The following is a 23,169-nucleotide window of genomic DNA, read 5'->3' on the forward strand; positions in this document are numbered from 1 at the left end:
CAATCAAAGATAAAAATCTTGTAAATTCTTGACATTCAACTTTAGCAATTATTTCATCTAAAGAGGTTGGTTTAGTTGTCATTTTCTCCATAATACTTGAAGGAACTATATATTTTTTTGATACATATGATGAAATTATTTCTCGACATGTCATATGATTTGATTAATTACATTCTTAATAATGGCATAAAATTTCTTGCTCATATTCATGATATATTTTATTAGGATTGTGAATCTATCACAATATTAAATTTCTGGGTGACAAAATTAACTAGCAAGTACTCCATTTGCATAATAAGTGCATCCATCTTGATATTAAATGGTTGATAAAAATAAGATAATAAGAACATTGACACAACACAAAATTTTAATTGCTTCAATATTGCAAGGTCTGACCTACAATAAAATGGTAAGTCTTGTATGAATTTTTGGTTGTGTCTTGTCTTGTACATATGTTTGTGTCTTTGAAGTGTCAATCCCATTTTGGTTCCTTGTCTTTTTGGTTTTCTCAAATATCTAAATTCTTGTTGCACTACAAGAGACACACATCCCCAACTAGAGCCAATGTTGACACCTCAAATATTTTATGTGTCTTGGCCTTTTTGTATCGTTCTCTATAATTTTATTTACCTTTCCCCTATTGGTGCTTCATTAATCTATTTAAGGAATCTTATATTTAACCCCTTGAATATGTTTTGCCATCCTCCATGTCTTGGTCAAGTTTTCCCTATTACAAAATTTCTAAAAATTTGACCAAGTTTTTCATGGTCCGTCAGGCTTCTCATGTCCTATTTTCTCTCCATTCTATAGGCAAACAATATGGTGCATGCTTTATTGGCATCCGGTCATCACAAGCCTAAGATGAGTCATTGCTTTCATGTGGAGCTTAGTCTTCATGTGCCTAGGTTTCTTTTCCACCATTAATGCTCAACCACCTCCTAAACGACCAAACTTAAAATCCAAAGTTTCATTTGTATCTATCAAAGGAGAGGGAAATGCATAATAGATGAGAGAGCAGTTGTAGAACCAAGAGAGAAAGAACTACTCACAAGAAGCCTTCTGATGTTGTAACAATCTAGGCATATCCCAAATGCGTAATAGACTTTTATAACCATTGTAGTATGATTGATTAATGGCATAATCAAACTTAGTTGAATGTCTCTATGAATTTGTAGTTGTATTTTTTTTTATGTAAATTGTTGAATTTATCAACTAAATATTTTTAAAATCCATGTAATGATTTTGTATAGTAGCTTTCCAACACAATAAGTAAGTCTAGTTGAATATTCAAGGATTACTAAGTAGATCCACTTAATATTCTACAACTAATTATTGTTTATTGTTTTCCTAAATGTGTATGTAGAGCGTAGCTTGCTTGTATGGTAAAAAAATAGTCTTACCTGATTTCTTGATTAAGGTATCACCTTGATTTCAACTATTACATAGATAGTAGAGATTTACACCGAGTTGGAGAAATTGGCTTGGAAATGAAGGTAGCTGGGTATTTCTAGATTCAAGGTAACTTAATGTTGTGGAAGAGAAGGAAAAAGAACTATTTATTTGCAACCATAATGAAAAGTTATCACTTGCATTTGGTTTGTTAAACATGATCCCTAGAACAACTACTAGAGTTGTTAAGAACCTTCAAGTATGATTGTTACATTTTAACACACAAACAATTTTTTTGTGGAGATTTCTAGTGATGCTAAGTTTGGTTTTGATGTTCATGTCGGTCCTTTGACCCTCCAATTAGAGACATGATGATTATAACACAAAAAAGTATATGGGTGTTATTGATAACATTGACAAGGTATTTCACAAAAGGTGTGCAGTGTGATAGTTGTGGAATGAAATCTATGTGTATTTCATGATGCAAAATGTGATTAAAGATAACTATGATCTATGCCATTCCCATTTCTATGAAGGTGGTAATGAATATGAGCACACAAGAATTGATCATACGTCATGTACAAAATTTTATGTTATTCAAAATAATGTTTTATTCATGAAAATGAAGGACACACAATAAATACAGCTGGATTAATTGTCCTTGAGGGCCATTTTTTTAGAACATATGATTGATAGAATGGAAGAAGATATAGTACCCACTACAATCAAATTGATAAATTATTTCTTATTCCAAAAAATAAAAGTTTTCAAATTGCCTATCTGTAGTAGTGACTTATGTCACTTATTGTAACTAAAGTTAGAAAATGGATATTATTTCTAGAAAAAAAAGTGATGTAAATCTTAACTAAATGAGATTATCCCATTTCAAGAAGATAGTTAAGAGGTAGTTAGAATGTGGCTATAGGGCATTTATCGAAGGAGGCCTATAAATATAGGCTATTCTGTATTGTAAGGGAGACTCTTACATAGGGGGAAACTTTGGAGAAATTTTTCAAGAGACTTTTGGTGAATTTTGTATTTACACTTTGTATAGAAAGGGTTTCTGAGATTGTATAATCTCATAAAAATAATAAAAAATATGTTTGGTTTGTATGTCTTAGATGTGTTTTTGAATTATTATTGTTGATTCTTCGTATGTCAAATTGGTAACCCTTTTTGTCTTTTTGAAGATCATTTGTTATCTATTGAAATGCTTATTAATCATACTGTTGATGTAATGAGCATAGTCATACCTTGGTATCTTGGTTTGAATGTGTTATGGTAACTTTTTTCTTCATATGGTGAAATTTGTTTTCCTTCTTTCATCATTATTGCATATCAAAAAACATTTTATGAAATCCCTTTTTATTTTTATTAGTTGTGAAATCTCAATTGGTATTCATATGTTTACCATTGGGGTTTTTGTTATTCATTTTTTTAGTTTTTCATGTTCACCTTTCTATACTTTCAAGTTAAAAGTACACAAAAAACCCCAAACCCCCATCATACAAGGGAGATGCCCCTCTCAAACGTAGAGGAAGATTGAAATCTCATAGCAATCTCCCCAATTGGAAATTTTTTCATTGCTTGTTAGGTGAGTCACTTTGAAATTTACAATGACAAATTTGTTTACCAACAAGAGAAATATGTGAAGTATGAAATTAGATGCATGGTTGTATAGCTAGCAATTATGCTTTGACACATGGAAGATGAATTGGCGTAGCTTGATGTTTTAAAAGTATTCATGGAGAGTTTGTAAGTGTATTGCAGGTAATACTTCATTGTTGAATACTACATAAATGTGGATGCTTTTGGACGCTAATTTTTTTTTGTCATTGAGGGTTTTCCTAGGGTATATATTGTGTCTTGATTAAATAAAGTAGTAAAACAAGGGTGATGGCCCTTTTTACAATAAATTGTAGGCGAAAAAAGAAAGGCAACAAAACAAAGTCGAACAGGCCAAAAACAACAAACTAGAAGTTCATTGTAGAAGCCTGCCAAACCAGCAACAACTTGAAACCCAACTCAAGAGTGGGGAGACTCACCCTAAAACATAGGGGTTTAGGGGGGGGGGGGGATCACCCCTTATGCATACAAAAAAAAAAACAATCCAATTAATACTACTATTAGGGAAATCAAAAGAAGAATCAAGCGGGGAGGTCCTCACAAGATACCTGACCGCAACAACAGCAGGCTGCTGCAAAACAACATCTAGAGCAAAATCACCAGTAGCAAAGCGATGTTGCAGAATAGGAGAAGGAAGAGTAGGAGCCTCAGGGACAAAGGAGGCCACATTAGTAGTAGCAAGTGGATCAACGTAAGCTTCAACAACAGTAAGAGGCACAACCTCATCCTAAGAGGATTCATCAGAATCAACAACATTGACAGTCAAGTGATCAACAATATTGTCTTTTCACCAAGTAGCAACACCTCTGTGGTGAGAGAGAGAACAACTCGAAGCTAAGTGACCCATTGAGAAACATATTCGACAGTGAAAGGGGAGGCCCTCATAATCCAATGATTGAGTCCATGACCTATCTCCCTCCATAAGAACCACATCCCTAGGGAGAGATGTAGAGATGTCAATATCAATCAAAATGCGAGCAAAGGTAGAATGAACCATGGAAGACATGGAATCATCAACCTTCAAAAAATGGCCAATAGAGTTACCAATGACCTTATAACAAGAGTGCTCCTAGAAGTGAAGAGGAAGATTAGGATGGTGAACCTATACCAGATGCACATTAAGTGGTTCAGTAAGGGGGTTGAAGGAGCTTGTCCGAGGTTTGATAGAGAGAGAGAGAGAGAGTGAACACCCCAAGTCCACAACTTGCTGAGTACCAAATCATGATCATGAGAAGACGCAAAGGAAGCAATGAAAAAACCTTTAGCACAAGGGAAAATTTCAATGCTACGAGTAACTAAGGGCTTCCAGGAATCACTCACCTAGCTATGGAGGTCCAGGAGAGAAGGCCAAAACCTAGAAAATCTGCAAACTAACACACAACGTTGGTAGAAATCCACATTTTCCACAACCTCTTGGCCACAAACCACCACAAGGGAAGAGTTTGCACAAGGCATAGGGCGAATCCCCTCTAGGGGATGAGAAACAAATTTGGTCACGCGAGCAAACCTTCACGCACCAGCAAAAGGAGGAGGTTTGGGAGGGACCTTAGCACCCACAATAGGATCACCATCGAGGGTCGAGGCAACAGCACTAGAAGAAGCAACAACACCTGCACCAACTGCATCACTACCAACACAAGGAAGTGCACCCATGGGAGGGGGGGGGCTTGATCCTCCCACAATAGCCAACATGGCAGCAAAAGACTCAACAACGACAATAGGCATAGTGCATTGAGCAACATCCTTGTTAGAAGCAGCAGTAGGAGCATTCAAACATGTTCGAGTGAGAGAGTTGTTAAGAGCGAAAGAGCGAGCCATTCAAACTTTTACAGTCCCCTTATAGGATATATCTTGTGTCATCTTGGTGGTATTTTTGCCTATTCTTTTTTATGGTGGTTCTTGAATATATGTCTACATGTTTTACTCTCGTGAGGTTATGTGAAAATATTTTTATTACTAGAATTCTTTTTCCTTTCACTAAGTTGATGTATGAAAAGTTACATCAATACTTTGTAAAGTGAGTTGACGAAAGATATACTACCCATTCTTCTCAACATCTATTGTCGATTTATATACACGTACATTAACCTTTAAGATGCTTCATAAAAATTTAAAACTCTTCTCTACTATAATACCAACACAAGTATATATCATCTATATTTTGACCTTAATAAATTATATATAAATTAATTATAATTTTTTTATATTTATTTGATAAAATCAAAAGAATGAAATTTTCCTCATGCGTGAAAAATTAAACCATACATTATATTACTTTTCAAGTATAATCTATCTTTATAATTTAAAAACCAAATACATTCCCCTTCACTATGGAAATGCTAGCTTTTATGGGGTCACATTCTTTTCATCACTAACCCCGTTAAGTTTAATTATATTCTTCATTATAGTAAATATATTTAAAACAACAAAGAGACAATAATATTCTTTGTTCTTCCTTTTTCATATATGAGCACTTCCATCAGACATAAAAAGTGCTTTAAGTCAAGTCACTTATAATTTGTTATATATTAATATGATATAATCATTATTTTAAGAGAAAAACAACATTTATCATTATTCAGTTTTCCACACTTACATTTGAAAATTCAAATTATTATTTTGGTTGTATTGACAGTCAAGTGATCAAAAGTATTGTCTTTCCACCAAGTAGCAACACCTCTGTGGCGAGAGAGAGAACAATTCAAAGCTAAGTGACCCATTGAGAAGCATATTCGACAGTGAAAGGGGAGGCCCTCATAATCCAATGATTGAGTCCATGACCTATCTCCCACCATAAGAACCACATCCCTAGGGAGAGACGTAGAGATGCCAATATCAATCAAAATGCGAGCAAAGGTAGAATGAACCATGAAAGATGTGGAATCATCAACCTTCAAAAAATGGCCAATAGAGTTACCAATGGCCTCATAACAAGAGTGCTCCTAGAAGTGAAGAGGAAGATTAGTATGGCGAACCCATACCAGATGCACATTAAGTGGTTCAATAAGGGGGTTGAAGGAGGTTGTCCGGGGTTTGATAGAGAGAGAGAGAGAGAACACCCCAAACCCACAACTTGGCCAGTACCAAATCATGATCATGAGAAGATGCAAAGGAAGCAATGAACAAACCTTTAGCACAAGGGAAAATTTTAATGCTACGAGTAACTAAGGGCTTCGAGGAATCACTCACCCAACTATGGAGGTCTAGGAGAGAAGGCCAAAACCTAGAAAATCTGCAAACTAACACACAACGTTGGTAGAAATCCACATTTTCCACAACCTCTTGGCCATAAACCATGACAAGGGAGGATTTGGCACAAGGCAGAGGGTGAATCCCCTTGGGGGGATGGGAAACAAATTTGGTCATGCGAGCAAAGCTTCATGCACCAACAAAATGAGGAGGTTTGGGAGGGACCTTAGCACCCACAATAGGATCACCATCGAGAGTCGAGGCAACAACACTAGAAGGAGAAACAACACCTGCACCAACTGCATCATTACCAACATGAGGAAGTGCACCCATGGGAGGGGGGGCTTGATCCTCCCACAACAACCAACATGGCAGCAAGAGACTCAACAACGACAACAAGCATAGTGCACTGAGCAACATCCTTGTTAGAAGCAACAGTAGGAGCATTCAAACATGTTCGGGTGAGAGAGTTGTTAGGAGCGACAGAGCGAGCCATTCGAACTTTTACAGTCCCCTTATAGGGTATATCTTGTCTCATTCTGGTGGTATTTTTGCCTATTCTTTTTTATGGTGTTTTTTGAATATATATCTACTGTTTTACTCTCGTGAGGTTATGTGCAAATATTTTTATTACTAGAATTCTTTTTCCTTTCACTAAGTTGATGTATGAAAAGCTACATCAATACTTTGTAAAGTGAGTTGACGAAAGATATACTACCCATTCTTCTCAACATCTATTGTCAATTTATATACACATACATTAAACTTTGAGATGCTTCACAAAATTTTAAAACTCTTCTCTATTAGTTACCAACACAAGTATATATCATCTATATTTTGACCTTAATAAATTCTATATAAATTAATTATAATTTTTTTATATTTATTTAATAAAGTCAAAAGAAACAACTTGTCCCCATCCGTGAAAAATTAAACAATACATTATATTACTTTTAAAACCAAATACATTCCCATTCCCCTTCACTTTAGAAATGCTAGTTTTTTATGGGGTCACATTATTTTCATCACTAGCCACGTTAACTTTAATTATATTCTTCATTATAGTAAATATATTTAAAACAGCAAAGAGACAATAATCTTCTTTGTTCTTCCTTTTTCATATATGAGCACTTCCATGACATAAAAAGTGCTTTAAGTCAAGTCACTTATAATTTGTTATATATTAATATGATTTTATCATTATTCTAAGAGAACAAAAAAACATTTATCATAATTCTTTTTTCCACACTTACATTTGAAAATTCAAATTATTAATTTGGTTGTATTCCACAATCCCAAAACATGTGGGGGACTCCATTATGATGGCATTGACTCTCAGGGTAATGATCAATAACCCTTTTAAAACATGGACAACTCCAAATTATGTAAAAAATATTCTATTTAATTTTAATTTATTTTTAAAATAATATAATAAAAGTGTTAATATAAAGTATTAAAATATAATAAAATAAATATTCTAATGACTGAGTTTTGTTCAATTTAATTTGATCATTTATCGTATTGATGATAATGACAATTTAACAATAAATATTGATATATTTGTATTATTTGTGAAAAAATAAATAAAATAATAAAAATATTTATAAAAATAAATAGAATGAATCATTATAAATTATTCTCTATCACAATTTTTTTTTTAAATGAAATTGTTTGTAAAATGCATCTTTTCTTTTATAAAGGATGGCAAAAAAAGTGGATTGATATAATAATATAAAATGACTTCATAATAAAATAATAATGAATTGTATTCTTATGTCAACTACATATCTATGAACATAAAATTCACTAATGAGCTAAAAAATGAAGAATCCCTACAATTTATGAATGTATTGTAAACAAGATAAAGTGACGATTCACCTCCTTGATAAAGATCTCACATATATATGTATCTATGTGTTTGATTACATCATTATTTATCACTTATATAAGAGAAGTATTCTTTATATATTCACCACTATAGTTTTTTTTGGAGAGCTTGTTATCACCATATCAACTTGAAAACAAGTAAATGTCTATATGATGAAGTAGATTGCATAAACATTCATAAATATTGAGAATGAGTAGAGTTAGAACAACTTAAATCCATACCTCAAAGAAAAAATGGTGGCATCATACAATTGACAAAAGAGTGACTATATCCAAAGTTAAGCAATTGGGTTTACTACATTGAGTAGTTATGCAGTTGTTTTTATATTGACAAAATAAGATGAATTTTCTAATATAAATAATAAAAATTATTAGTCAAACATTAATTATGATAACAATCAGAACTAAAGCAATAGAAAATTCACATCATTTCACATATAAAATTTATATTCTGGTGACAATAATTTTAATAAAAGACCATTTTGAGATGAAAAAATTAAGGGAAGTTATAAAAATTGGAATGCATCTTAAAGAAGTAAATACACTTAAGAGATCAAAACTAAGTGATCTGTTGAAGCCTAGCATTTACAAATTTATAAAATAATACATCATAAATCATAACTAATGCTTTGTGAATCACTACTCCTTTATATCATTTTTAATAGTTTTTTACCTCATGATGTATTGGAGTTGTCTATATAAATAATCTCAATTTTTAATTTTATTATTTATGCCAATAATAAAACATGAAATATGATTTGTAATGTTGATTCATTTATGATTTTTATGCATTTGTTTTCAAACCTTAATTTTTAAAATAATATCATATCTAAGTGATCACTTTTAATTTTTAATGATTTTTATTATTAGCAAGCCAATGTTTAATGGGAAGGATAGAGCTTACAAAACAAATGGAACATACAAGGCTTATATATATGATAGGTTTCTTCACCATTGAACCACTCACTTTGGACCTTTTTTTCTTTTTTCAATATAGGACTTTCACTATTTTTTGTAAACAATTATTAATTTTTTTATAACTATTTTATTTATAGAAATATTTCATTATAGTTGTATATGTATTATTTATGGGCACAAATCATAAATTGTAAATTTGGATTTTGAACAACTACTAAAAATAAGGGCTTTCATAAGATAACATGTGTAGGTAACTTTTTTGTAATGCGGTGAAAAAGGGACATGGAGAAGTCAAGAGGAAAGCTTTTCTCTCCTCAAAGAAAGGAGTGAAAGTTTCACAAAATATTCTCTTCAACCTCTCACACACATTAAATTTGGGCGAAAGTTGTCGAGACAGTGTTGAAAGTGCACACGGTCCTCTGAAAAATCCATGCGTCGAAAATGGTTTTTCTGCCTCTAAGAATGGAGTCCGAATATGCAAATATAGCTGCGCATTTGCAACCTACACACAGAAAAAAGAGGAAATGTTGTTGGGATTGGTGGTTTGCCTTCAGGTCAAACCCCGGTTTTGGAATTAACCAAATGATGAAAAGTACTTGCAAGTAATGAAAGTAAATGACTGAAATAGAATTGACCTCAAGAGAGGATACAATTGAAATGTTGATAGAGTTGTTTGAAGGATATGTAGAATTGAATGTCAAAAGGGATCTCCACTTCAATGGTTGAATCCTTAACTTGAATGCAACACCTAGCCTTCAAAGGAGACTTGAGAATGCTCAATGCTTGAAAGGAATGCTTGAATGCTTGAATGTGCTTAGGATCACAATTTCCACTTCATGTACATATGTTCTCTTATTATTTCTTATGCAAATAGGAAGGAGAATGTGTCTTATATATTCATCAATTAGGGTTAATTGACTGATTTTTCATTATAGGCCGACATAGGGAAACTTTTCCCGCTTTCCAAATGCAAATCCCAATGAAGGATAAATGCAGAGGGGGCCCAAAATAGGGCAAGGAAAGGGGTGTGTCCTAGGGGGGAGAGGGGCGCCACGCCCCTATCCTAGCCTAATTCAGGACAGGAAGCAACAACAAGGAGTGAGGGGTGCGAGGAAATGCAAGCTTCGGCCAGTGTGAGCATGTCTCGGGTCTCCAATCAGGCTTAGGGATTTGTTTCACCAATCTGAAGACCCAAATGTGATTGAAAATTGCAAGGTCACAATTTTATGACGCTACACTTTTATGATGAAGAATTATGATTTTGGGGTACAACATCCTCCTTAGTGCTAAATTACTAGCCTAACACTTGTATTAGCAATTATTTGTTATAAGTTAAACCTTCATAATTTAGTACAACCATGTTAACATACCACCTTAATATTGAAATGATGATCTTGGGAGGACCGACTTGGGAATTTTAAGTGGGTTTGGACAATAGTCACAACCCAAGAGTGAGGGCTTAAAAAATCATTTGTTCATCTTTCACTATAGGGAGAATTTAGGTGTAATGAGTCAAAGGAGATATTAAATTCTTCATTACAAATTTTTCACGCATTTTTTTTATAAATTGAGTGAGGTTGATGCTATATGTTATCTAAATAGGCTTATCTAGTTCATTATTTTAATCTTGAATGATGGGGGCATCATGAACCCTAAGAGAGTAGAGAGTCCATATATTTTGAGGGGTGATAAGAACCACCAAAAAATGAAAGGCAAGGAGCTAGAGAAAAACATAAAAAATTGAAAGAAAGACAAACAAGAAGATAAAGCCTTTCATGTTAGATTTATTAAATATTTGCACACATTACTTCTCAAGGTCATCTCGAGTCAAGACACTAAGTGGATGATGTGTAGGTATTTATTATTGTTGTGGATGTAAAAGTTAAATGGTTCATTGTTTGCATTGAACTTGGAAGATATTAGAGATAATTTTCATTCTACAAAGTGGAGTTTTGTTAAGTGGGATTTCATTTGTAGGTCAATTTAGGATGGAGGTCTTGGTTTGCATCTTGAGGGCATGAATGGTCATGTTTTGGCTACTAAGCTCTTTTGGGGATGGTGCATAATCAAGATCAGGTCTGGGCCAAAAATTCTTAATATAAATTATTTAGGGGGAGTGGATAGCAGGGATGTTCCCCAGTTCAATAAATTGTTGGTAAAGGTTCTATGATTTGGAACACTTTAAGGAAGGGAGCACAGTTAGTTAAGAAAAGGATTTTTTGAATATGCAATAAAGGTGTTGAAGCTCTATTCTAGCATGATTCTTGGGATGGTCACCCTCCTATTATATCACAATTTCCACATTTGCAATCTTTATGTGATAGTTTTCAAGTAGGTTGGCGTAAGGTTGAGGATTTTAAAGAGTTACCTTGTATTTGGGACAAGGGGAAGTGACTGGATGGAAAGAGACATATGAATGGCCTCCTATTGGATTAGTAGATTCTCAAGAGGAACTTGCTATAATGTTGGTTGGAAGAATGTTTAATTCACTAAAAGGAAAGGATGTTCTTGATGGGGGCCCAGATTTGAAGGGTCAATTTTTAGTGGCTTTAGTATACATAGAGTTTGATAGATTTACATATGGGAAGGCAAATATTTCTTGGTGGAAGTTGGTCTGGAATAGGTTTGCAAGGCCCATGTGTAATTTTTTCTTGTGGCTAGTTGTGCAAAATAGGTCTCTCACTTGGGAGTATCTTCGAAAAACAAGGATTTTAAGGGGCCTTTTGTATATAAACAAGAATGAGGAGAGTACATTTCTTATTTTATTTTAGTGTTCTTTCACTAAGAAAATTTAGAATTTTTGGTGGGAGAGCTTGGAAGTATGCTTGTGTTCATGCTAGTTCTCTGATTAAGTTCTGGAATAGTCTTTAAAGACCCCCAACTAAGACTTATTTTTTCAGTATAGTTTGGGATATTGGCTCCTCTTTTATTATATGGCAGTTGTGGTTAGAAAGAAATTGTAGTACACCTTAATTTTTTGGATTTAAAAAAAAAATGGTTAGAAAGGTAATTTAGAGCTATAAATCATCGTGGTTTTAAATTACCATAAAAATGTGCAAATGTAATGGAGAGCACACTCAACATTTAGTTATTTTTTATATTTTGAAGAAAACATGTCTTTGGATGTTGACATGCAAGCCGAACCCTTTGGATTGGTTGCCCAAGACAAATTCAACCCTAATAGTTGGTCTGATTTCCAAAGAAAAATGACGTGAGTATGTTATAACATGCTCGCATTATAATGGACTTAGACGACCCATTTATTTTGCTTTTATGACTCAAAATACAAGCGCATTATAGTGCACTCACGTTATATGCTATTTAGACCCAAAAAAAGTTTGGCCCTTTTTTGACCTCCCATCTTTGTGCACACCCCCCCTTTAGTTAAATCAAACTTAACTCAATCTAAACTAATTTAACATTCCACAAAATAATAATATTATATTATTTTTAAATATTAATTTTTGTTTACCTTATATGAGATGTACAATCATAACAACCCTAAGTTTAAGTATGCAACTACAACTTTAGTATATAAAAAATATTATAAGAAACTAATCCTAAATCAACTAACACAAAACTAACATTGCTTAGTTAGTAAGGTGACTTCATTAAAAAAAGAGAGCTTACTTTCTAACATCCCCTCCTAATATTTATATTACAAAAAATTAAACAAACAACAAAACATATTGACCAAAAACTCGTACATATTCTTTAGAAGCTTCCTTTGAAAATAGTTCTTGGACCAAGTTAGAATTCCATTAAGTTGCCTTGTAAGTCGCATAAAAGTATAGCTCTTGAGTTAAATTCCCAGGCCCCTAGATTTTGCTCTCAAACTTCCAAATTATAAGACAACCCTTCATGTTGAGTTACAACTTCATTAAGTTGTCTTGTGACCCTCAAAGGGATAAAATTCTCAAGATTATAGACTCCTAAACTATTTGAATAAAAATCAATGATGAGTTTCATCTAAACTAATTATCTTCTTGTCTTCAAGAAATAAGCTTCTTAATATATGAATTCTTCATCATTGTCACTAAGTGATAAAATATATAAATGAAAAAGATTGGTGCTTCCCATATAAGATACCATCTTTGAGCAAGAAGCTAGCTTGAGATGAAAAAATTTCCCTAGCCTCCAATGCCTCTAGCCTCCTCTTTTCCATCTTTACGCTATTGTACAAAATATAACATGCGAGTCTTAAAAGATCTTATCATAAATAACAAGAATACAAACACTATATATATTCATATTTAAATATACAAAAAAATAACAGTAAATATTGATTACAACTAATAATACACCTATTTACAAAATAATAAAAAATAAACTAACCTTATTACTTCAAACAATCTTAGAGACTTTGATTACATAGGAAAAAAACTTATAAGAATTACCCACATGACATTTTAACATCTTATTTGAATGCTTATATTATTTTCTTCGAAGTTTTTTTGAACAATCGTGTTTTCTTGCTATCTGCCTAATGATGGATCATAGAGTTTGATAGGAAACTTTGTCAACCAAAATCTACATGATCTAACCTAGAAGAAAATATTCAAAAAATAAATCTCCCAACTAACATTAATTTATTTAAATTAACATATTATTTAAAATTAAATATAAATATTTCAACCAACATCAATTTATTTAAATTAATATACTAGTTTAAATTAAATATAATCTTTCAACCACTATCAATTTATTTGCATATATATAATTTAAAATATAAATATAAATCTTTCAACCAATATAAATTCATTTAAATTAATACATAATTTAAAATTTGAAAATAAATCTTCCAACCAACACCTATTCATTTAAACTTATATCTTCAACCAACCCCAATTCTTTTAAGCTTATTTATGTACAATTTGAAATTTTAAAAAGAATCTTCTAACAAACTAATATATAATTTGAAGTTTGAAAATAAATCTTCCAACCTACATCAATTCATTTAAACTAATATACAATTTATATTTTAAAAATAAATCTTCTAATAAACAATACTTCATTTAAACCATTTATAATTAAAAAATAAAATTTCTAACAAACATTAACTCATTTAAACTACAATTTATAATCTTAAAATAAAATAAAAATAAAAATATCTTACATCTAATAATCATTATTACACCAACATCAATTTATTTAAACCAATATACAATTTTAAAATTTAAGACACATCTTACAAGCAACACCAATTCATTTAAAGTAATATACAATTTAAAATTTAAAAATAAATTTTCTAATAAACATTAATTCATTAAATTACAATTTATAATTAAAAATTAATTTTTAAACAGACATCAACTCATTTAAATATTTATTTATAATTTTAAAATACAAAATATTTAAAACATATTCATCGTCATCGCTAGAAGGAGGGCTTGAACCTCCGACCTTGTGGTTAACAGCCACACGCTCTAACCAACTGAGCTATTCCAGCTTTGACGTTGATATGCGTTAATAGATTTTAGATGGTATTTCAAAGGTTTCAAGTTTATATGGAATTTAAATGACTGAGGTTTCATTCCCCGGATTTTCAATAATATTAATTGAAATTCCTTAGGCCACCCATATAAAACTACTTAGAGTTGAGCCTAATCCAAAGTCAATTTGTTTTAAAATAAAATGCCATATATTATAGTAAATGTAGTGATACTAAATAAATTATTTTACTTCAAGAATTAATGTTTAAAAAAAATCTCTTAGGAGATTATTAAGATAGGATTAAAAAATATTGAATCTATAATGAAAGAAAAATTCAAGTTTAAGGATGATATCTTTTTATTGAAGGAGGAGAAGATAGTCATTGGAGGAGAAATCAATGCATTACCAAAGATAAATGGGTCCTTTGTGAGTTGTATGGAATATAAGGGAACAATTTCACATCATAAGATTTGGGAAAAAGATATGTCTTATAATATCCAAGATGTTTTCTGTGTTGACTTAGATATAAAAAATGGATCATCGCCTAAATACTTTAATTGGTAACACTCATATGAGATCTCAAAAACTATTTCCAACAAAAGATATACAAAAGGAAGGATAAGAGTCAAATGTTTCTACATTAGTAAATCTACAAGTAGTTAAATGTGAACTTAGTAGTTGTTGGGGATTTGCTACCAAGATTTCTTCCAAAAGTAGATCATGATCATGTCATTCAACTTGTAATAGGGCACTACCCACCATCCACCACCTCTTCCTTGAGGGTGCACCCAAAGATTATAGAAGTAGAGGAATGGGAAATACTAAAATGAGTGCTAGGAGAGTGTGAAATTGGACGCACTAATAAAGATGTACAATTTATGACACTTCAAGTAGAAGAATGAATTCAACGCTAGCAAAATGTATCATTTAGACTCAAGGGGAACAAGGAAAATATACATAATAGAAAGAGGAGACAAGTGGATTAGCATAAAATATTAACACAATTAGAGCTACCCAAGCTAGACGTTAAGGGAAGACCCCATCTCAGAACCTACGTTAATTTTATAAACGTGCATGAAGAAGCTTAGAATTGTGACAATCACAGATTACCTCATTTGGAAGTATTTTTCTATTAAAGTTACCAAATGGGAAGATGGAAATTTATACAAAAGCATGTGCAATTGGTCAACATTGAGGATAATGCTTGTGTAAGGAGGGGGCATTTTATGCCCTTAATCCTATCCTATGCGTAAGGTTATGAGTAATCAATTTATGACCAACTAATCTCTTAACTAAATTAATAACAACCAATATAGTCTTATATAGGTAGTTAAGTAAATCATGGTTGCATCCAATGCATGCTTGATATAAATATAAGGTAATAATCATGTTGAGCATTTTGTTCTTATTAAAGACTATTAAAGTTATTTGCTCAAAGCGGTTTAGGAGGTTTCCCCCTTGAAGTGACATATTATTGTCAATTATTTGTATCATATTTCCTATTGTATTCTTATATTATACATGTTGTTTTATTACCTAGTAGTATTAGGATGAGTAGACTTCCATAAAAGTCCGATGCTTCACCTTTATAAGCATTACCTAGATGCAGTGAGTGATAATTTTTCATGAAGCGAACCACTACTCATGAAATATGGATTGATGAGTTTGGTTAAAATTGTATGTAATTGAATCTTGATAAAAATATCAAAATTGATACATTGTACAAAATGCCTCCTACTTATCAATGAATGAGCTACAGGGGATCTATAACAAATGGTTCACAAGGAAAAGCACTTATTGAAGGATTTACAAATAAGATATAAAGTTGGGTGGTCTTGATCTTTAAGGAAATTCCATGGTTAACAAACTTGAGGACCAGAGTACTACTAGGATGGGTGAACTCTCAAGAAGTCTCAATACATTAATGAGCATCACCCAAATGAAATGAGTGCTAATCAAACCATTCATTCTCATGAGAGATGGATTCATGTGAAACAATAATAAAAATGGGTCAATGAGTTTTAATAAACTATGCAATTGGATAGTGATATAAAGATTATAATAAGGAAAGTGTAAATGTAGATCCTAGGCATAATATGTAATACTAAAAAGTGAGCCTTTTATTTTGGAGTTTGTTTGTCTTGACTACATTGACTATTTGTTGAGTGCGCCTAGTTAGGGGATAAAAATTGGACAAATCAATTATTTCAAGAAAAATGTGATCACATTATGTTATATACACATAAAAAGAGTGGGCAATATAACATGGTTGAATGTTATATAATATGCACATATTATATAACACGAGCATGCTATATAATGTGCATATGTTATATAATGTGAGTGCACTACATAACAATATTGTGTTATATAACATGCACTTTATTTATAATTGAACACATTATTATGCTGAGATGCATCTACAATGACATCAAAAAGTCCGTAAACAAAAAAATCAATTTTAAAATAATTTGACATGCAAATGACGGGTAAATGCATGAAATATACCACCGTTTGGTTTTTGTGGAGGTGTTATTTTATTACTCCAAACAAAATAGAACCCTCACCACTTGTCTCCAACTATATGAAACCGTTACATTCAAATGATAGTGGAAGAGTGCCATAATATTTAAATGAGAACAATCAATAAAATCAAGTAGCATTGAGAGGTTAGTGGAGGAGTGGGCTTGGCATTGTGAGTATCTAACGATTCTAAATTCCATGTTCATGCTGTTGTCTTAGATTACGCCGGTACATACTTAAGCAACTCTATTATTATCCATATTTTTTAGACTTTTGTATACTACAAATATTGTTGCAATCGTCAGATTCCTTCTATTATAAGATATCTCTCAGATAATTTACCTATATTTTTTAAATATAGATATACTAGTATGACATGAGTTACAAACCAAAAAAAAGGGCTCAACCAAGGAAAGAGTCACAACTGAGTTCATCAAATTGAATAAAACTAGAGCGTATTTTGGATATTTGATAACATATACAAACCTTGCTCCATTTTTTTCCAATGTGTCATAGAAGAGGTAAGTAGACAATATTTTAATTTTTTAATCAAATCTTGTTTGTATTTTCATATATTTTAATATTTTAGAATACATTTCTTATTTGTTGCATTTTACAAGTTCCTCTAAACCCTAACCCGAAACCTAATTTCGATAAATAAATACCTAAGGGAGCACAACATCAATCGAATCTCCTCTAATATTTTTTTGCAAACGCTAGATAAAGTTAAAGGGATTTACTAATTTATTTACAACAAAATAAATTTTAATGTACAAAATTAATTTTAACATTGAATGCATCCATAGGAAACCCCCACCAGCCTCTTTTGCTTCATCATTTAAAGCAATGATGAAGTTGACTCAATGATGAGTCTAATCCATCAATAAAAAACTCATAGAGACTCATATCACTAATTTTAGACAATAAAGTTATCCTACAATAAAGTGAAACAAAAAGAGATAAGAAAAAGTCAAATTTATGCTCTTTTTATCGATCCCAATACAAATATACTCATTGTTATGAATTCAAAGAGATTCCTTATTCATTTGTATAACCATAATGATACTAAAAATAATTTTTGCAATACGCTATTGATGGTCTTTGACCAACCTCCTTGTAACAACTATGAATTAGGTCACTATGATTTTTGAGAAAAATTTATTGTGAGATTATCATTCACAAAATTTTCAATTACTTTGATATGAGAGAGATAGGGTAGAGATGGATGCTTTGTCTAAGATTCTAGAGTGGACATTTTTACATAAAAAAATTTCCAAATTTTTAGCCCGCCTAATGTCATAGGGTGGTATAGTATTCCATCGATAAGTTTTATGGTCCCATATGTGTAGAAGTAAATTTCTAATATATTGCAATAAATTTATGGTCCCATATGTTTATAATTTATAATATAAATAATTTTAATTTTAAAATTCTAAAATAATTGCAAAATTTATATGTCCATGTCATGAGAAAAATTATCATCAAATCACATGTTTAAAATCCCCTTCAAATTTATTAAATCTAATCATTATCAAAAAATTGACGTCTTTGGAATTTTTGGAAATTCGACATGTCGATAATTTCACCTTGTGTGTATGAAAGTGTGCGCAAATGCAAATGATTGAAAATCTAAATTAAACAATCTAAGCTAACATGGAATTCATTCCAACACCTCAAGATCGAGAATGTTGTTAAAAAGGAAATTGGAAACATCAAATAACCACAAGTAAACGCAAACCAATGTCCCTTTGATTTGATTGTTCTCCGATCGGATGTGTGCTCGATGACATTGCGAATGTTCGATTATGCTCCATGATGTGGGATTATGCAAGATGGATTTAAGATATGAGTGTGGGATGATGAGATGTGAGTATGAAAATAGACATGATTGTGCAAATGGTTGGATGAAATTTTGAAGGGGTCATGGACATCGAAGCAAGAAGGAGTTAAAACTATTATACACGGCCAACCAACTATTATCACCATTTAGAGACTCCTTAGTTTATAAGGCAGTTACCTTCTCATTAATTTGCTATGTTTGTTAAAAGAGTAGATATAGGAGAAGGATTTAGATGAAATAATGCAGAAACAAAGTCCTACTCTATGTCAGCCTATAACTAAATTCTAGTTATTTCATATTTTCAATAAAAGCCCTCCTCCTAAATGTTAGGAGTGGAGCGGTTGTTGTAGTTAGAAAGTTAAGTCTTTGTTTTCTATAAATTCTCCCAGTCTCTCTTAAAGAACTGGTTAGAGAAATCATGTAATTTTTTACTTGTTGTTCAAGCATTTGAATAAAGATACAATTTAGATCTCTTTGTTATCAACATGAAGGGTGATATGATTATGTGAGTGTAGTATTTGAGATTATAATTAACAGTTAAGAGGACTCATCCAAGGGGGCCCACTTGGTGAGGATTCTGTGTATTTTCTTTCTGTACATTTACTTTCCAGTTACTTTCATTTTGTTTCTGATAGTTTTAGTAGTTGATTGTTCGCGCGGTCACATAAGTGTAGCTTTATGACTATTCTTGTAGGTGAAGCAGAGCAACATAGTTGTTCTTGTTAGTTAAAAGGATTATTATTTCAAAACCAGTTTTAGTTGGAGTAGAATACAGTCAATAAACATTAGGAGTACTTTCCTTGCAATGTTCATTTCAACACTTTAGTTGTTTAAAGTTAGGATAGCATAATTCCTTAAAGCTCTTAGTGCACAAATAGTTTTGTCCCATTTCAACTCATACATCTCTAGGTTTGATAAGATAAATGAGCTTTAGTGATGAAATCTGATGGCTACTCGTTAAGGATACCATATCTCCGAGTTGAGGTGTCATGCCCAGCTATTTGTTCATTGTTCAAGGCCAACAATATTAGTAATATTCTTAGGAGTCATTTCATTTCACATTAGGACTAAAGTACACTATTTTTTATTATTATATCAACTATATTTATGCTCAAAGTAAACATAGTCACACATTTTCATTTTATAAAATAACTTAATTATTTTTCCATTTATATGCAAGTATGATATATAACAATATACAAATAGAAAGATCATTATCTCAATATACAGGGTATTATGAGTAATAAGGTCGTGACATTTTAAGCTACCATGTGGAGGGAGAACATCATTCAAGTTCTTTATCTCCATCCATAGATCGACAAATCATTGCACACTTTTCAACTAGAAGTGGCCCTACTCTTTATGAGTGTACTAGATAAAGAGATCTATGAATGTACCATTTTAATCGATAATTGAGTGTGATGTATCAAACATTTTTCTTACAACCTATCACACAACCATAGATATCTTATACCTAAGTATGATATCTATTTATCATGCAACTTATTAGGTGTCGTGGATTGGCATGCACACAACTTATGCATCATTTTGGCCAAAGAACTTTATAGCATAAACACTTCCTTAAATAAACATATGGGTCATATATCCATGAGTCGTATCTTGACTTGCCATAATCAAGATAACACTATTTAATTCACACAAAAGCTTAGTAACTTGAGTGATAATGAAAAATGGAAGCAAAAGATAATCCATAAATTGAGAATAAGCCACATTTTAAAGACCAAACATATTTCAACTTAGTTAATTTTAAGTCTTTTCTGTAAACATGCTGATTGTTTTATACTTCATAAAGTTACACAAAATAAATATTCATATTATATATAAATATAGGTGTGTACCTAATGTCCAATCAATACACACATATGTATTTATATTTATAACTAAAATAATTCACATTAAATTAATTAGTGGTGTAAGCTATATCTAGTTGTTGTTTTTAAGTTCTCTTCAAGGAAAGGTTTTATATAAATAACAGCATCTCATATTGACTTACATAAAGTTATCTATATCAACATATAGAAGTTCTACCCTCTATTATCTAAAAAATAGACCTACTAACTTGTAAATTCTTTGAGAATTTGCTAGATATTCAACTCATTCGTACTTATGAATATGAATTCCATTATTAGTTAATCTATTGTTGCTTAAGCATTTGATAAAGTACAAACAATGGTTTAGTTTTATTTTCCAACCTGTATTTTCCACCTAATTTTTGCATAAGAATTTAATAATTCAAGTGTTGTCTCTCTGTAATATGATACAATGGTTATTTATCAAATTCTCATTTGAAGTATATATACTAATGATGATCATTGTGAAATAGATTTTGATAATATTTTTGTTTGTGTTTGTAGGTGCTATAAAACTAGGGTACATTATTAGCTATAAAAAGTAATTTAAATCTTATTAAACATGTTACTACTATTCATTTTATATGGCGATTAGGGATTCATTCTTGACTACTATTTTAAAGAGTTATTATAGTCAACCACTTAATGATCCAAGTTGACCAATGTCATATTCTATTTAGATGCAATAAAAAACTCTCTATTCAACCTCATTAGTATCGACCCAATACTCATTGTATACACAACAATATCATATTTTTATATGGCCAAGTTTGTATTGACTCGATACTCATTTCATTACACAATAGTATCACATATTATATGAATACATCTATATAAGCCTAACATTTCTAATATAGCTATAAATTATCGCTAATAAATGTATTTCCAATGCAACCATACATTGCTACTAACAAGGGTATTAATATTGTCTAATTTTTTTTTCAAGAATTATATGAAATACAATTTTTATACATATACATGCATATATACAAATTCAATATACATATATAGATATATGTATAAAAAAAGTTCCTTAAAAAAAGACTTTTTAACCTGAAAATTTTAAGGAAAAAAATCTAGTATAATTCTAAGAACCTCTACGAGTAAAAAAGTTTCTTATTGAAAGAAAATGTTTGAAGGGGCATTATGGTTTTTGTATTTTAAACACATGAATATATTTTCAAACACATGATGAATTAAGTAGTTATTATCACAAAGTTTCTAAAGAAGAATAAGGATTTTAATTTTATTTATTGACTTATAACATTCTCCTATTATTTCATTCCTCTTATCGACTCATCTTCTATGCTACTCATGCCCCTTCTCCTACCAAACAAATAAAAATTAAAGGTCTTGTCTCTCCCCCTACACTCTTCTTTTCTTATTAGTTCCACACCCTCTTCCTTTTCTCTTCCTTTGCCACAACTCCACATGTAAATTGACTCCCATTTCCACCCACTCCAACTCATTAGAGTGGCCAAAGATATTAAGGGAGAGTGGTGGTAGTTTTGAGCCACTACACTATAATTTAACTCCCCTTTCCACTAGAATTAAAATCTTCCTATTTTCTCATGGCACCTCTTTTATTATTTTATTATTTTTTTTATCAAAGGATGTATTTTTGTTTTTGTTTCATTATTTTTTATATATTTTAAAATAAAAAATTATATTTTTTTTGGAACCAATTTTTTTTAGTTAGTCAATTTCATAACAAAACATAAGACTTCTAAACATATGATAGATATATTTTAATATTTATTCGATACTAAGTAATTGAAAAATAAGATTAATATTTGGTCAAATCTATTTGTCATTGAGGTGACAACAATAATTTTTCCATCTATGTAACTCTAGACCAATACACTTATATAAGGCGACATGATTAGAACATATTTGAATTAATGTTATACATGACTAACCAAAGGATGTAATATTTAGATGTGGAAAACTCAATAAGGGAAAAAACACAAAGAGGGTTAACTCTCAAGATAATATAACTAATTATATAAGGTTACAAAAAAAGCTCACTGCTCGTAGAGCTTACCGCTCAGATACAATCGACTTACTGCAAAAAGGAGTGAACTGTGAAAATCTCATCTACACATGCATGAAATTAGTTCCAGTTAAAGCTCTGATAATATACTAACTGCTTGCAACGGATTTGGTTAAAAACCTCTGGAAAACTCTTCAACTCACTGCAATACACTGACTCTTTGCAACAGATCTAGTTAAGAACCTCTGCAAAACACTTCACCAACTTACTGCACCAATCTTCTCATACCAAACTAACACTTTACCTCTGTTGCTTACCACTTCTATTCTTCGTTCATGCTCATTTACTTCTTCACAACATACTCAATCTTATTCTTTCACACATATGCACATACACACATCCTAAATAAATCTTGTGTGTGTGTGTGTGTGTGTGTGTGTGTGTGTGTGTGTGTGCGTGTCACTTTTGGAAATATACATCAAGTCAGCCTCTGAGATACT

At 31.4% G+C, this 23,169-nt stretch overlaps 1 non-coding gene across 1 annotated transcript; it reads right to left on the reverse strand.

Annotated features, from left to right (window-relative positions):
- Positions 1-14,384: 14,384 nt before the first annotated feature.
- On the reverse strand, positions 14,385-14,458 carry TRNAN-GUU (transfer RNA asparagine (anticodon GUU)). The gene has a single exon. It is a non-coding gene; the product is annotated as a tRNA-Asn (tRNA).
- Positions 14,459-23,169: the final 8,711 nt, after the last annotated feature.

The sequence above is a fragment of the Cryptomeria japonica genome, chromosome 5 (genome assembly GCF_030272615.1).
Source record: "Cryptomeria japonica chromosome 5, Sugi_1.0, whole genome shotgun sequence".
In the NCBI taxonomy this organism is placed as follows: domain Eukaryota; kingdom Viridiplantae; phylum Streptophyta; class Pinopsida; order Cupressales; family Cupressaceae; genus Cryptomeria; species Cryptomeria japonica.